The sequence below is a fragment of the Equus przewalskii genome, chromosome 3 (genome assembly GCF_037783145.1).
Source record: "Equus przewalskii isolate Varuska chromosome 3, EquPr2, whole genome shotgun sequence".
NCBI lineage: Eukaryota > Metazoa > Chordata > Mammalia > Perissodactyla > Equidae > Equus > Equus przewalskii.
In genome coordinates this window covers 116,945,250-116,959,045 of record NC_091833.1, presented here as the reverse complement: position 1 = coordinate 116,959,045, position 13,796 = coordinate 116,945,250, and the positions used below count along the sequence as shown (strand labels likewise).

The 13,796-nt window shown below is 55.7% G+C and overlaps 1 protein-coding gene across 4 annotated transcripts in view; it reads left to right on the top strand.

Moving 5' to 3' along the window:
• Positions 1-8,028: 8,028 nt before the first annotated feature.
• RGS12 (regulator of G protein signaling 12) overlaps positions 8,029-13,796 on the top strand; it is a 132,766-nt gene continuing 126,998 nt past the window's right edge. For 3 of the 4 annotated variants that reach the window (XR_011538379.1, XM_070613442.1, XM_070613443.1), the window contains exon 1: positions 8,029-8,211. The gene's annotated coding sequence lies outside the window, so the exon portion shown is untranslated. The remainder of the gene's footprint in view (positions 8,212-13,796) is intronic. The other variant, XM_070613444.1, reaches the window with a different exon arrangement.

Sequence of the window (13,796 nt, the reverse complement as noted above, 5' to 3'; positions counted from 1 at the left end):
CACCCCACACACACCGCTGACTCTAGCCTCTCAAATCCACTGCCACCCCTACCCCAGGCACTGTCCCTCTCTGAGGCCAGATTGCTGTCCCCGTTCCCCAGCATCACGGCGCTGCTCCCGTCTGTTGTCCCTCCCCCCACACAGTCAATGTGACAGATATGCTCAGTCTCCTGGGTATGGTTCCCAAACTCTTCCTGAAGTGACCCTGCAGGCTGTCTGCTGGCCAGCCACCTGTGGGCCATGGCACTGCTGGAAGCTCCTGTTCTCTGGGCCTGGACATTGTGTCCCCAAGCCTAGCACACGCCTGGCATGGGTGGGTGCTCAGAAGTGTCTGTTGGTCTGTTGTGGTCCTTCCTGTCCAGGAGCTCTGGGATGGGAGTGGACTGTGTGGGGAGTGTGGGACAGACATGAACTTGACCCCCTTACAGAGTGACAGGATGGTGACAGGTGTGTATTTGGGTCTGGTGGGTGCGGGGGAGGGGGAGCACTCTCTTCCACCTGGGGTGGGTAGGAGAGGTGTGACACTGAGCTGAGCCCTGACAGGTGAGGAGACAGGGCAGGAGGTGAGGTGTGGGGGCAGCTTCCCAGCAGGCCCACCAAGAACTGTTGAGCAGGTACGGCGCTGACTTGGGAGTGGGGAGAGGACCTTGGCCTGCAGGCCAGGCTCGGACCACTGGATGCTTGACCACAAGCTCCCCCATCCAGCCTCGTTTCTGGCTGGCACCAGGGTGCCTGGCTGCAAGGCCCTAAGGTCCCATCCCCTCAACTTCTCGGAAAGCAGAAAGGGGCCCTGTGGAGGGGAGCTGGGAATGCAGGCCTTGGGAACCAGACAGTGGAATTTCTTCCCGCAGACAGCGGGGTCACCGAGGGATTTGGTGTGGGGCTGGCACAGCAAAGGCAGGTCTGAGAGGGGACTGGCACACTGTGTGTGCCTGCTGGCCTTCTGGGTGATTGCCCAGGGCATGGGGGAGGGCTGTGTGGAGCTGCGTCAGGCTCTGCATCAAATCCCAGCTCCGCCACTTAGCGGCGCCTGCTGCAGGCCCCTGCTCCAGGCTCAGTCTCCGTCAGTAAAATGGGCTGGTGCTAACACGCCTGCCTCACAGGGTGACAGGTGCATCCAGTGTGGGCGATGCTCTTGGCACAGCTTGGCACATGGGCCTTGGCTCTGTGGTGGCTGGTAAGGTGTGACTGCAAGCTGGTGGCTGACTGGGTTGGGCAGGAAGGTGCTGGGGGCCTCAGGCTGAAGCTGGGTGCTGGGAGGATGGCTAGAGGTGGGAGGCGCAGGGGAGTGGGGAGGGCAGGCATCTGCCAAGGTGGAGGCGGTGTGGGATGTCCCATCACGGATGTCCTGCGGGAGGGGCAGGAGCTGGGGAAGCTGACCTGGTGACATCCATGTGCAGAGGGAATGGACACCAGAGAAGCACGCGCATGTGTTCGTGTGTGTGAGTGTGTGTGTGAGAGAGAGAGAGAGAGAGAGAATACCGGGCCAGGGCCTTTCTGGGTCAGGGACAGAACATCCCCATTTAGGGGCTGGAGGGCAGCTTGGCCTGGACGGCGCGCTGGGGGAGTCAGTAGAGCAGCCACGCTGGCCGGACAGAGCAGGGTGGGACGGGTTCTCGGGATGCTCTGTTGGCGTGACCGTGTTAGACCGTGCTGTGCCTGCCGCTGGGAAGCTGCGGGGAAGGCTTTGGGTACATCAAGGACAGGGTCTGGGCGGGGGCGGGCAGTGGGGGGCAGTGCGGGGCCAGTGAGGGGGAAGTGATGGGGGACAGTGAGGGGGCAGTGGGGGGCCAGTGAGGGGGAAGTGATGGGGGGCAGTGAGGGGGCAGTGGGGGGCCAGTGAGGGGGAAGTGATGGGGGGCAGTGAGGGGGCAGTGGGGGGCCAGTGAGGGGGAAGTGATGGGGGGCAGTGAGGGGGCAGTGCGGGGCCAGTGAGGGGGAAGTGATGGGGGACAGTGAGGGGGCAGTGCGGGGCCAGTGAGGGGGAAGTGATGGGGGACAGTGAGGGGGCAGTGCGGGGCCAGTGAGGGGGAAGTGATGGGGGCAGTGAGGGGGCAGTGAGGGGGAAGTGATGGGGGCAGTGAGGGGGAAGTGCGGGGCCAGTGAGGGGGAAGTGATGGGGGGCAGTGAGGGGGCAGTGGGGGGCCAGTGAGGGGACAGTAGGGGGGCACTGAGGAGGCAGTGAGGGGCCAGTCGGGGGGCAGTGAGGGGGAAGTGATGGGGGCAGTGAGGGGGAAGTGGAGGTAGTGGTAGGAAAGTGGGGGGCTGTGAGGGGGAAGTGGGGGGCAGAGAGGGAGAAGTGAGTGGGCATTGGGTGGGCAGTGGGGGGGCAGTGAGAAGGAAGTGGGGGCAGTGAGGGGGAAGTAGGGGGCCATGAGGTGGAAGGGGCGCTATGAGGGGGATGTGGCAGAGCAGTCATGGGGAGGTGGGGGGCAGTGAGCAGTTCTAAGTGAACCCCTTCTTGCTCATAGAGCAGGTGTGGTAGATGAGACCACTGCCCAAGTAGGGCTTGGCTGGGCTCAAGTCAGGGGGCACCAGGGGGCCAGGTCCTCTCCCCTCGGGTTGAGCCAGTGCTGCTGCCTGCATCACAGGGGAGTGTGGAAGGTGAGCCAGGGGCCACAGTGCCGCCTTCGGCTTTGGACGGGCGTGGGCTGGGTCCACTTGCTGGCCATGTGACCTGGTGAGGGCCTTGCTGGCCTGGAGGCAAATGCTGGTGATGGCTCCCCCTTGTCCAGCACCTTGTCCAGGATGTGCCAGGGACGTTTCTACACCCTTTACGCCATCTCGCTAAGCCAGTCTTCACAACAGCCCCTGACTTGGGGCTCCATGATTACCCCGCTTTCGAGATGGGAGGAAGCAGATGCGGAGTGATCATGTGCCTTGCCCAGGGCTAAGCCACGGACTGGGAGCCAAACCCGGACAACTCCAGCCTTGGCCCAGGAGTCTGGCCTCAGCATGGGTCCTCCAGGGGGCGCAGCTCAGCACCGGCTTTGGGGAGATTCCAGGTGCCTGGACTCACAGACCAAGGTGGTCACTCCCCACTGGTGAGATGCAGGAAGACGGCAACCTCAGCTGGGGGGGGGGGACCAATGTGGGGGCATTGGACAGCCATCTCCTGGGTGTCTTGCAGGGACTGGTCACCTACAGTCACTGGCAGGTGAGTTCAGGGAGACGGGTAACCCAGCCCCAGTACCGACGCTCCAGAGGGCGGCCCAGGACCTGGCGTGACTCAGCCCCAGAAGAGGCCTCTGCAACTCCTTTTCTAGGTCAGGGTTCTTAGTTACTGAGAAGTTATTTTTGCAGGAAAAAACCCTTTTTTTAAAATTACAAGGTATTAGGTAAATTGGAGAATTTCTGGACAGAGCAGGGAGCCAAACATGGGAAGTGACATGCATAGCAACCGTGACACAGGAGGAGCACGGATTGCATGGCTGTCCTTGTTGAACTGGTCATATGGGTTGGCTTCTGATGGATGGTTTTGCCAGGAAGGGGGCAGTCAGGGATTTCCTCCTGTAGGATCCCTGACTCCCCAGGGCAAGGGAGTGCTGGGAGGGCCCGGCCAGCTGCTGAGTAGTCTATCTGTCCAGTTTTACATTTGGGGGCCAGGAAAATATCCGTGGAGATCTGCAGACCTACCGATGCCCCAAGAGATGGACTTGGTCACGGTCCATATGAGCCCTGACTCTAACCAGAGGACAGGATGGGGCTTAGTTATCCTAGAACCAGCATCAGCTCAAACCCTAAAAGGAACAGTTCTCAAAAAATCTGCACATTCCCCCTTCCTGGGACCAAATTATCTTGTCAAATTGCCCCTTGTCCCTGAGGGGGAGGCTGGGGGACACGTCTACCGGAGAGACTCACAGTGGCACTCCTGGGCCTTCCTCAAAAGGGTCCCCTCTCCCCTCAGTCAAGCTCTGGCTCTTTGAACTGAGATCTGGAAGTGGAGGCCGGTGGTGGCTTTCCTCCCGGGCAGGTGACAGCAGCCTGCTGCTCCCAACTCTCCTTTGCTTTAAGTATGTGAAACAACCAGCACCCAGTGCATGGCCCATCTTTCTTGGTCCTCGGAACACCATCACCGCAGAGCCGCGAGGGTCGGGCCCCGCTGGGCTGCCCACTCAGGCAGCTCCACCATCTCTTTCTGCTGCTGTGAGGGACCAGCCGCGGCAGCACCTCCACCGTCAGCCTTAGCCTGTGGAGGACAGCCACTGCCACGTCCCAGATGGGCTGGTGTTCTCGCAGAGAATATTTCTCAGGCTTGGCGACCATATGCTTTATTGCCCCAAATGGGACGCCTCTGGAGAGCAAGGGGGAGCTATTAAGAATAGAGATAAAGAATGAGGACAACAGGCATCGATTGGGCCTGTACCAGCCAGGGTAGAGTCTGAGTACCTGTGATGGGGAATTTTATGTGTCAGCTTGACTGGATCACAAGATGCCCAGATGTTTGGCCAAACATTATTGCTGGGTGTGTCTGTGAGGCTGATTCCAGGTGCAATTTGCTTTTGAATACATGGACTGAGTAAAGTGGTTTGCCTTCCCCTGTATGGGTGGGCACTATCCCACCCATTAGGGCCTGAACAGAACAGAAAGTGGAGGAAGGAAGAACTCGCCCTCCCTGCCTGATGACTCGAGCTGGGACATTGATCTTCTTCTGGCCTCGCGCTCCTGGTTCCCAGGCCTTTGGACTTGGACCGGACTTCACCAGCTTCCCTGTGTCTCTACCTAGAAGACGGTGGAACTTCTCAGCCTGCGTAACTGTGTGAGCCAGTTCCTGGCAATAAATCTTTTCCTACATATATGTATCCTATTGGTTCTGTTTCTCTAGAGAACCCTGACTCATATGGTTCTGAGTGTCTCGGGGAAGGAGTGTCATCTGAGACCACCCTAGGAACATCAGCTGTGGGTTCGCAGGTCCAACGTGGCAAACCCACTTTGACATTTCCACCTCCGTCTGCAGCACTGTGTCAAGGCATCTCTAGCACGCTCAGCTTCCAAGAGCCCCAGGCTGCTCAGCTGCAGCAGCCACTTACCGCCCAACCCTGTACCTTCTCCTGCTGCCCAGGAATGCAAGCGGTGACATGGAGTGCCTTCATGCAGGTCACACCACCCACAACCAGGGGCGGGGGGGGGCCACGCTGTGGTCACGTGGCTCAGGAATCCAGTTCTGAAATCCCTTCCTGACAATCTGCTTCCCAGAGGGCTGTGCCGTGTCCTAGGGCCCTTGGCTGAGGCTCCCTGGGAAACAGAGCCTGAGGCTAAGCTTACAAGCCTATACTTCTGGACGGAGAGGTATGAGAGGAGGGCAGAGTGGCCCCAGGCAGGGGAGAGGAGTGCAGGGGCACTCTGTCCCTAGAGCTTGCCACAGCTCCCTGGCCTTTGGCTCAGCAATGCAGGATGTCTCGAACTGCCGAGAGGAACGGCCTTCCTTGGGGCAAACTGACATGGAAGAGAAAGGGCGAGGAGTGGAACTGCAGGACCCTTCTGTCTTGGGTCTCTCCTTGGCCCTTGGAGGGCTGGAGGGGAGCCAGGACCCACCCCCCACGGGGAGTGCTTCCTCTGGGTCTGGATGTGGGGTCCGGTTAGGCTGGGCATGGGGAGCAGAGCTGCTGTGGCTCACACGTGCCAGACCTCCGTCTACGAGGCTGGCAGGACCAATGGAGGTAGCCGATGCTGCAGCAGCCCTGTGTGGACCGAGTTTGTCCCCTACACAGTTCATGTGTGGAAGCCCTAACCTCCAAGGTGATGGTGTTAGGAGGTGGGGGCTTTGGGAGGTGATTAGGTTTAGATGAGGTCATGAGGGTGGGGACCCCATGATGAGACTAGTGTCCCTTTAAGAACAGACACAAGTGAGTTTGCACCCTTTCTGCTCTCCGCCATGTGAAGAGACTGAGAGAAGATGGCCATCTGCAAACCAGGAAGAAGGTCCTCACTGGATCCTGGATCGCTGGCACCTTGATCTCGGGCTTCCAGCCCCCAGTACTGTGAGGAATAAGCCCCCAGTCTGTGGTACTGTTACAGCAGCTGAGCTGACACAGATAAGCGGCATCTAGCGCTCTCTGCTGGGCAAGCAGCTTAAGGCTCAGAGCACAGGTGAGCCTGAGCAAGTCTAGGGTTGGACATCCCACCCTGCCACCTCGGCAGTGATGATGTGACCTGCTGCAGCCGATGGAACGCATGTGGGAATGCTATGTCACCACTGGGCATGCACTACAGGACCAAGTGCACGGCTGTCATCGCTCCAGAGGCTGCCAGCCAGCCTGGGCTGGGCACTAATCTCACCTTGGGGCCCCACCCTTGTGACCGAAGCACCTCCCAGAGGCTCCACCTCCAAATGCCATCACACTGGGGAACAGGTTTCAGCAAACGAATTTTAGGGGGGGGACACAAACATTCAGTCAAGAGCAGTGCTGTTGTAGAGACAGTTGGCCCCCGTGCCTCAGAGCTCCCCATTTCCTGGCCTCTGCTCAGCAGAGCAGCTCACCTGAGCGACAGTACGCTTCTACCACTGCCAGTTCCACATTCCATAATGCTATCGAGGCACCTTATTTGCAAATATAAGTGGAAGATGCATACTGACGGCATGCCAAGTAGTGAAAATATTGCCCTTGCTGTTATTTTGGGAGCACTAGAGGGAATAAGAATCGTAAGTTAGATTCTGTTTGTCTAGTCAGTGGAGGGGCTGGAAGTGTGATGGGTGGTGGATTTGTTACAATGATTTAATACACAACCCAGGAGGCTCCAGCCAGGTTTAGGTGCTGGATGTGTAACTGAAAGTCAGGGCCCAACTAGTCAGGAGTCCTAGGCTTGATTTTTTCCCACACTTAGATTGTACAGTAAATGCTCACTAGACTGTTTCCTGAAAATGCTCTGGCCGGTCACTATGACTAACAGAAACGGAATTTCCAAAGAAAACATGATTGCTGAGGAAGAAGACAACTGGAGAGTTGACTCTGGAAGGTCTCCTGGGGGTCAGAGGCAAGGTGTCCGGACAGGCGGGAGCGGCACAGGCCCCCTCAGGACCTCCACGGCAGCCGGGGTCATGCTGAGTGCCGTCTGCTTGGCTTCTCCCACCAGTTGGAGGACTAGGGGGTGACTGTGCCCTGCGGGGGACCCCACACTTCCCAGTCGCTCCCCTCTCTTAAAAATAAAAGATTTCTCGGTGGAATGCGGTCTGGATGAACATCAAGGTCAGCAATCAGGAGAAGAGGACGGGGTCCTCGACGCGGAGCGGCCGGGGCGGGGGTGAGGAGAATGCGTCGGCGTGGGGCGCAAGGGGGCACCTGGGCTAGGAGGGGACCAGGGCAGGGAGCGCGGGAGGGGATGCGGGCGAGGAAGGGACTCGGGCAGGGAGGGGAATCGGGCAAGGAGAGGACTCGGGCCAGGAAGGGACCTGGCGGAAGCGCAGGATGGAATCTGAGCTGGGAGGGGACCAGGCGGCGGGTGCGGGAGGGGATCCGAGGCAGGTGGCAAGGGAGGGGATCCAGGGAGTGGAACCGGGAGGTGACTCGGCCCGGGAGCAGAGAATCCACAGCCAGAGCTGGACCCGCCGCTTTACCGCGAGCAGCGGAAGTCCGGTCACTGGCCTGGGAGGCCCCGCCCCCAGATCCGCCCCCACGGGCTCCGCCCCTCCTATCAAGGCCCAGCTCCTCGTCTTTTCCTACCCGCGTCCCCTGGAAGCCCCGCCCCCCGTCCTGTCCGCCGGACGCCCCGCCCCCTAGAAACCCCGTTGCGCTCCCGGTTCATCGCCCCCGGAGGCCCCACCCCGTAGACACGCACTCCCGCCGGATCCCGAGACCCACGCTCCTGGAGGCCACGCCCCGCCTTGTCTCGCCCCTGGAGATGTCGCCCCTCCCGGGGCCCCGACCCAAGCCCCGCCCACCCCTCGGACCGGCCCCGCCCCTCGACCCCCTGCCCCGGCTCCGGCCCTCGGCCCCCCCCGCCCTCGTCCCCGCCCCCGCCCTGCCCCGCCCCTCGACCCGGCCCCCCTGGCCTGGCTCCGGCCAGCAGCCCCGCCCCCCCGGCCCGGGCCCTCTGCCCTGGCTCTCGCCATCGGCCCCGCCCCCTTCCCCGGCCCCGCCCCCGGCCCCGCCCCTCTGCCCTGGCTCCGGCCATCGGCCCCACCCCCGGCCCCGCCCCTCGGCCGGGCGGCGACGCGGAGGCGACCGTTGGGCGCGCGGGCGGAGCGGATCGCTGCCGCCGGGCGAGTGGCCGGTAGGTTCGGCGGGCGCAGGCCGCCCCGCCTCCGCTTTGTTTCTTCTCGGGGCGCGCGCTCGCCCCCGCGGCCCGGCCCGCCAGCGGGGTCGAGAGTGTGGGGCGGCCGCCCGGGGTCCCGCCCCTCGGCCCCGAGCCCCGAGCCGCCGGCCCTCTCCTTTTGTTCGCGGCGCAGCCCCGGAGCCCGCGGACCGGGCGCGGGCCGATGTGGGGAGGGCGCGCTCGCAGGCGGCAGGAGGGGCCTGCTGTGCCCCCGCGTTCGCTCGGCCCTCGGCCGGAGCCCGGGCCCGGGCCGCGTCGGGACGGGTCCTGAGCTTCCGGTGGTCAGTCCCTGCCGGGTGGCCGCATTGTGTGGCAGGCGCTGTCCCCAGAGACCCCGACTCGGGACGGCAACCGCAGCCACGTCCGTGCAGCCGCCGCGCCGGGGTCCCGTTCTGGGCTCCGTGCTGCAGTTCAGGGCGCTGGGGTGTCGACGGAGCGGCTCCAGAGTTGTGGGGTGCGGACGGAGCGGCCCCGACTTGTGGGGTGTAGACGGCCCGGCCCCGACTTGGGTGTAGACGTAGTGGCCGCGGAGTTCTGGGGTGCGGATGGAGCGGCCCCGAGTTGTGGGTGCAGATGCCGTGGCTCTAGAGTTGTGGGGTGCGGACGGAGTGGCCCAGAGTTGTGGGTGCAGATGCGCTGGCTCCAGAGTTGTGGGGTGCGGACGGAGTGGCCCAGAGTTGTGGGTGCAGATGCGCTGGCTCCAGAGTTGTGGGGTGTGGACGGAGTGGCCCAGAGTTGTGGGGTGCAGAAAGAATGCTTTACATATTCTTTCAGTGGTGGAATTCCTATGAACATTTCACTTTCTAATTAGCACTTGTATGAGTTTTCTGTGGCTGCTGTAACGAAGTACCATCAATTTAGTGGCTTAAACAACAGAAATGTATTCCCTCCCACTTCTGGAGGCCACAAGTCCAAAGTGGGTTTCACTGGGCTGAACCAAGGTGAAGGCCGGGGAGGCTGCAGGGACGCTTGGTTCTGTCCCTTTTCGGCTTCTGGATGCTGTCCTCAATCCTTGGTCTGTGCCCCCCCCAACATGTCCCAGAGCCCTGGCTCCCTGTGCTTCCATCCCCGCCTCCTCTGCTGTTCTTTCGTCGTTCACTCCCCCTGCCTCCCTCCCAGAAGGACAGTGATTGCATTCACGGCCCAGTAGGATGTCTCCCATCCCAGGACTCTTAATGTAATCCACCTGCAAAGCCCCTGTTGCCTGTAAGGTGACATTCACAGTTCCCAGGGCCAGGACCTGGTGTCTTTCGGGACCACCCTCAGCCTACCACAGTGCTCCTGACTTTATTTTTGAAAGGACTGGTTTTTCCTATTCTGTGCTGAGAAGCAGCCACCTCACACACCCTCCCAGGTCGGGCAGGTCTCTCCAAGGGGCTGCTGCTGCTCCTGTGTCCAGAAGGGCCTCGTGGATTCCCTGCTGTGCCCTGGAGGAGAGGCTGGGGCTGTCCTGGAAAAAGGTGTCCCGAGAAGGAAGAGAAGCCTTGCTTGGGGTCCTAGTCTGGTAGATCACTCGTTCTTTACTTTTAGGGGGATGCTTACCAGCTCCTTTGGCAATCTGATAAAAACTACAGTCTCTCTTCTGAAGTATATTCTACACATGTGCACATGCGATTTTAATGCGGACACCAGGTTACCTGTGATTTTCAGGGGGTTCACCATTTCAAAAGTTCACCTGATGCATCCAGGAAGGAGACCATGTGCTCTAGGCAAGGAACTCTTGTGTTAGAGCTTTCCCAAAGAAAACATGTAGTTTGTCCTGTTTTTCTTCCCTCTCTCCTTTCCAATGGCCTTGCTGTCCCCAACCCTGTAATCAGGTGATATTCTGATAAGTGTCCTTCCTCATCTTTTCCCTTGTTCACACAGTCGTTTATTGACACACAGACATACACACAGATGTACACATAGACACCCATACACAGACAGAAACAGACACAGGTATGCACACACACTCACTTACACACCGTGCTACCTACATGTCTTTCTGCGTCTTACTTTTGTCCCTTAACAGTGGTCTTGGTCATACTTCCAGGACGCTAGATGAAGCGCTGAGCCTACTCATTGAAAGATCAGACAGTGGGCATTCTCCTCTCCTGCTTCGCCCCGTCTCCCAGAGGCAGTCATCCTAAGCATTGTTTTCTCAGGTGCTTGTTGCTGTTTAAGCTGCTGTTTTAAAATTTATGTATTTTAGACATCATCTTTGGACTTCTCTCAAAGGTACAGAGGAAGCTTCAGCTCTCCGCTCTACACCACCGCTGCTTCCTCTCCCTGCATTTCCCAGCTTAGTCCTGTCACCTTCTTTTGGTTAAACCCGTGGTCATTGCTTACCTTTTTATGACTAAATGTTATTCAGACTGAACCCTGTGGTACACTCCAGCGCAGCTCTTTTCTCATCCTGGCCTGTCACTCACCGGGCAAAAACCTCTTTTTCCTTACGTCCAGCCCGTGTCCCTGAACCCCTTTTGTGGTGTGGTGCTTGTTCGGAGGCTTCTCACTTGGAGGCCAGCTTGCTGCCCTGGTCTCTTCTAGTCCCAGCGAGACCCAGGATTTCCCTGGGCCCTTCTCCCCTGTGCGGGCCCTGCTCTCTGACCCCTCTCTTCTCTGTCTGGGCTCACTCCTCATTTTGTTGAAGTCCGTGCTCTTGATAACTAAGAAACGTTACATAGATTTTTCTTTTGTCTTTGATTTTGAAAATACCTATTCAGTTAAGTTTCAGTTTAGCTGGGTATAGAATTCTACTAAAAGGTATGTCTCAGGATTTTGAAGATGTTGCTTCTCCGTATTTAGTTTCCAGCGCTGGTGGGAAGTCTGCTGCCATTCTGATTTCAGTTCTCTGGACGTGGCCCGGCCCCAGGAAGCTCATAGGAGCTGCTCTTGTCCACCCATGTGTTCTAGGCACTGTGCTGGGCCCCTTCAGTCTGAGGACCGACGATTGTTCCTCAAGTCTTTCACTTTTGTGTCCTCTCTTTCTGGAACTCCTTTTATTTGGAGGTTGGACCTCCTGGGTTGACCTCCCACCCCCTCGTCTTTTCTCTCGTCTTGTTGATCTCTTTGATGTTTGTTCTGCTCTTGGGAGATTGCTGTGCATTGTCTTCCAACCCTTCCATTAGTTGTTTTGTTTCTGTTATCCTTTTTATTTTTCAAGAGTTCTTATTCTGATTTCCCTTTTCTATTTTTAAAATAACATCTCGGGGCTGGCCCCATGGCCGAGTGGTTAAGTTCGCGCGCTCCGCTGCAGGCGGCCCACTGTTTCGTTGGTTTGAATCCTGGGCGCGGACATGGCACTGCTCATCAAACCATGCTGAGGCAGCGTCCCACATGCCACAACTAGAAGGACCCACATCGAAGAATATACAACTGTGTACCAGGGGGCTTTGAGGAGAAAAAGGAAAAAAATAAAATCTTTAAAAATAACATCTCGTTCTTCATTTAGAGATGCAAGATCTTATCATTTAGAAGATAATTGAGTTTTTATTCTGTTTTCTTCTTTTTTGTTTTTTTTTTTTCACTTTTTCACCAGACTGTATCCTTCTTGAGATCAGAGATTTTTCTATCAGTATTAGTCATGGCTGAATGCAGACACCTAAAGTTGTGCCTGGCACATAGAAGGAACACTATATAGTGTTCGTGTCGCCTATATTATTACTGATTTTGTTGGGGGGTTGTTGTTCTGGTTGTTCTAACAGTTGCTAAGAAAGGTGTTAAAATCTCCAAAATTGACTGTCGATTTGTCTGTTTCTGCCTTTAGTTCTTTTGGGTTTGGTTCATGTGTTTGAATCTCTCTTGTTAGGCTTGTGCACGTTTATGATGATTCTGTCTTGCTAGTGAATGGAACTTTTGTGTAGAAGTCTGTTCTGTCTGCTATGAAGACAGCTCCTCCAGCTTTCTCATGTTTGTTGTTTGCACGGTATAGCTTTTCCGTTCTTTGACTCTCAGCTTATTTGTGTCCTTATATTTAAAGTCAGCTTCTTATAAAGCCAGTCTGATAGTTTCTGGTTTTGAATGTGAGTGTTTTTTCTATTTACATTTTTTAGTGTTTAAATATCCCCCAAATTGAAGACTTTTTTATTAGCTAGTAAATGAACAATAAACGCAAATTTTTCCAAAGCAGCTTGGGGGGTGGTGCATAAATAATATTTGGAATAGTCTTAAATCTAATTTTTGAAAAGTGTTCATCATGGAAAATGTTGGAATAGATACGGTGTGAACTGAAGAGTATGATGGACTCTCATGTGCCTGTCTCTTGGCTGTTAGAACTGTCCACGTCCTGTCCCTCTTGTTTCATGTCTGCTCCACTCAGTCCTCGCTCCTCTTATTTCAATAAGAGTTCTTCTTTCTAGTTCAGGTGGATATTAATGTGTCTGCTGCTTTGTTTTCTTCTCTTTTTTTTTTTTGTGAGGTTGATTGGCCCTGAGCTACCATCTGTTGCTACTCTTTCTCATTTTGCTTGAGGAAGATTGTTGCTGAGCTAACATCTCTGCCAGTCTTCCTCTATTTTCTGTGGGATGCCTCCACAGCATGGCCTGACAAGTGGTGCTAGGTCTGTGCCTGGGATCCGACCCTTTGAACCCCGGGCCGCCGAAGCAGAACACTTGAACTTACCCACTATGCCACCAGGCCGGCCGCACACTTTGTTTTCTACTTGTCGTATTTTTTGTTGTTGTTGCTGTTCATTTTTCCCTCCTCTGCCTTGTTTGGGATAATCGAGTATATCCATCTATGTCTGTGTACATGTAGGTATGTATGTATTATTTGTGTGTATACATATATATAACATACATACATAAATATAGTATATATGCAGTATATTTTTTAGTATTCCATTTTAATTCCTCTATTGACTTTTCACCTATACCTCTTTGCATTATTTTTTAGTAGTCTATCTTATGTATCTTGACTTACCGCAGTCTGTTCAGAGTTAATTTTGTAACACTTTACATAAAATGTAAGATTTTTGTAATAGTTATAAAAGTTCCATTTACCCCCCTTTAAGCTATTGTCATTCATATTACTTCTACATATGTTATAAGCCACACAACGCAGTGTTATAATTTTTGCTTTAAAAACTCATATGTATTTTAAAGAAATTAAGATAAGAAAAACAATATTTAAAAATATTTACCCACATATTCACCGCTTTTTGTGTGCTTTTTTCCTCCTTAGAGATTTGCATTTCCATCTGGTATCCCTTCTCTTCAGCTTTGAAACACATCCTTTAGCATTTTTTGCCTGTTAATGACGAATTCTCCCAGTTTTCCTTTATCTGTGATGTCTTTGTTTTCTTTCAGTGTTAAAGTATCTTTTCACTGGAGATCTATTTCTGGGTTTTCAGTTTTCCCTGCGCTCTGACTGTGTCTTTCCAGAGTCTTCTGGCTGCCGCTGTTGGTAGAGACGTGAGCCCTGCTGTAGCTGCCTTGTCCCTGTGTGTCACATGGCGACGCTGCTCTGCAGCTCTCCACTTTGTCTTTCAGCAGCTGGGCTGTGATGTGCTTAGAAGGCTTTTCTTTGTATTTATCTTGCTTGGGGTTTATTGAGCGCCTTGG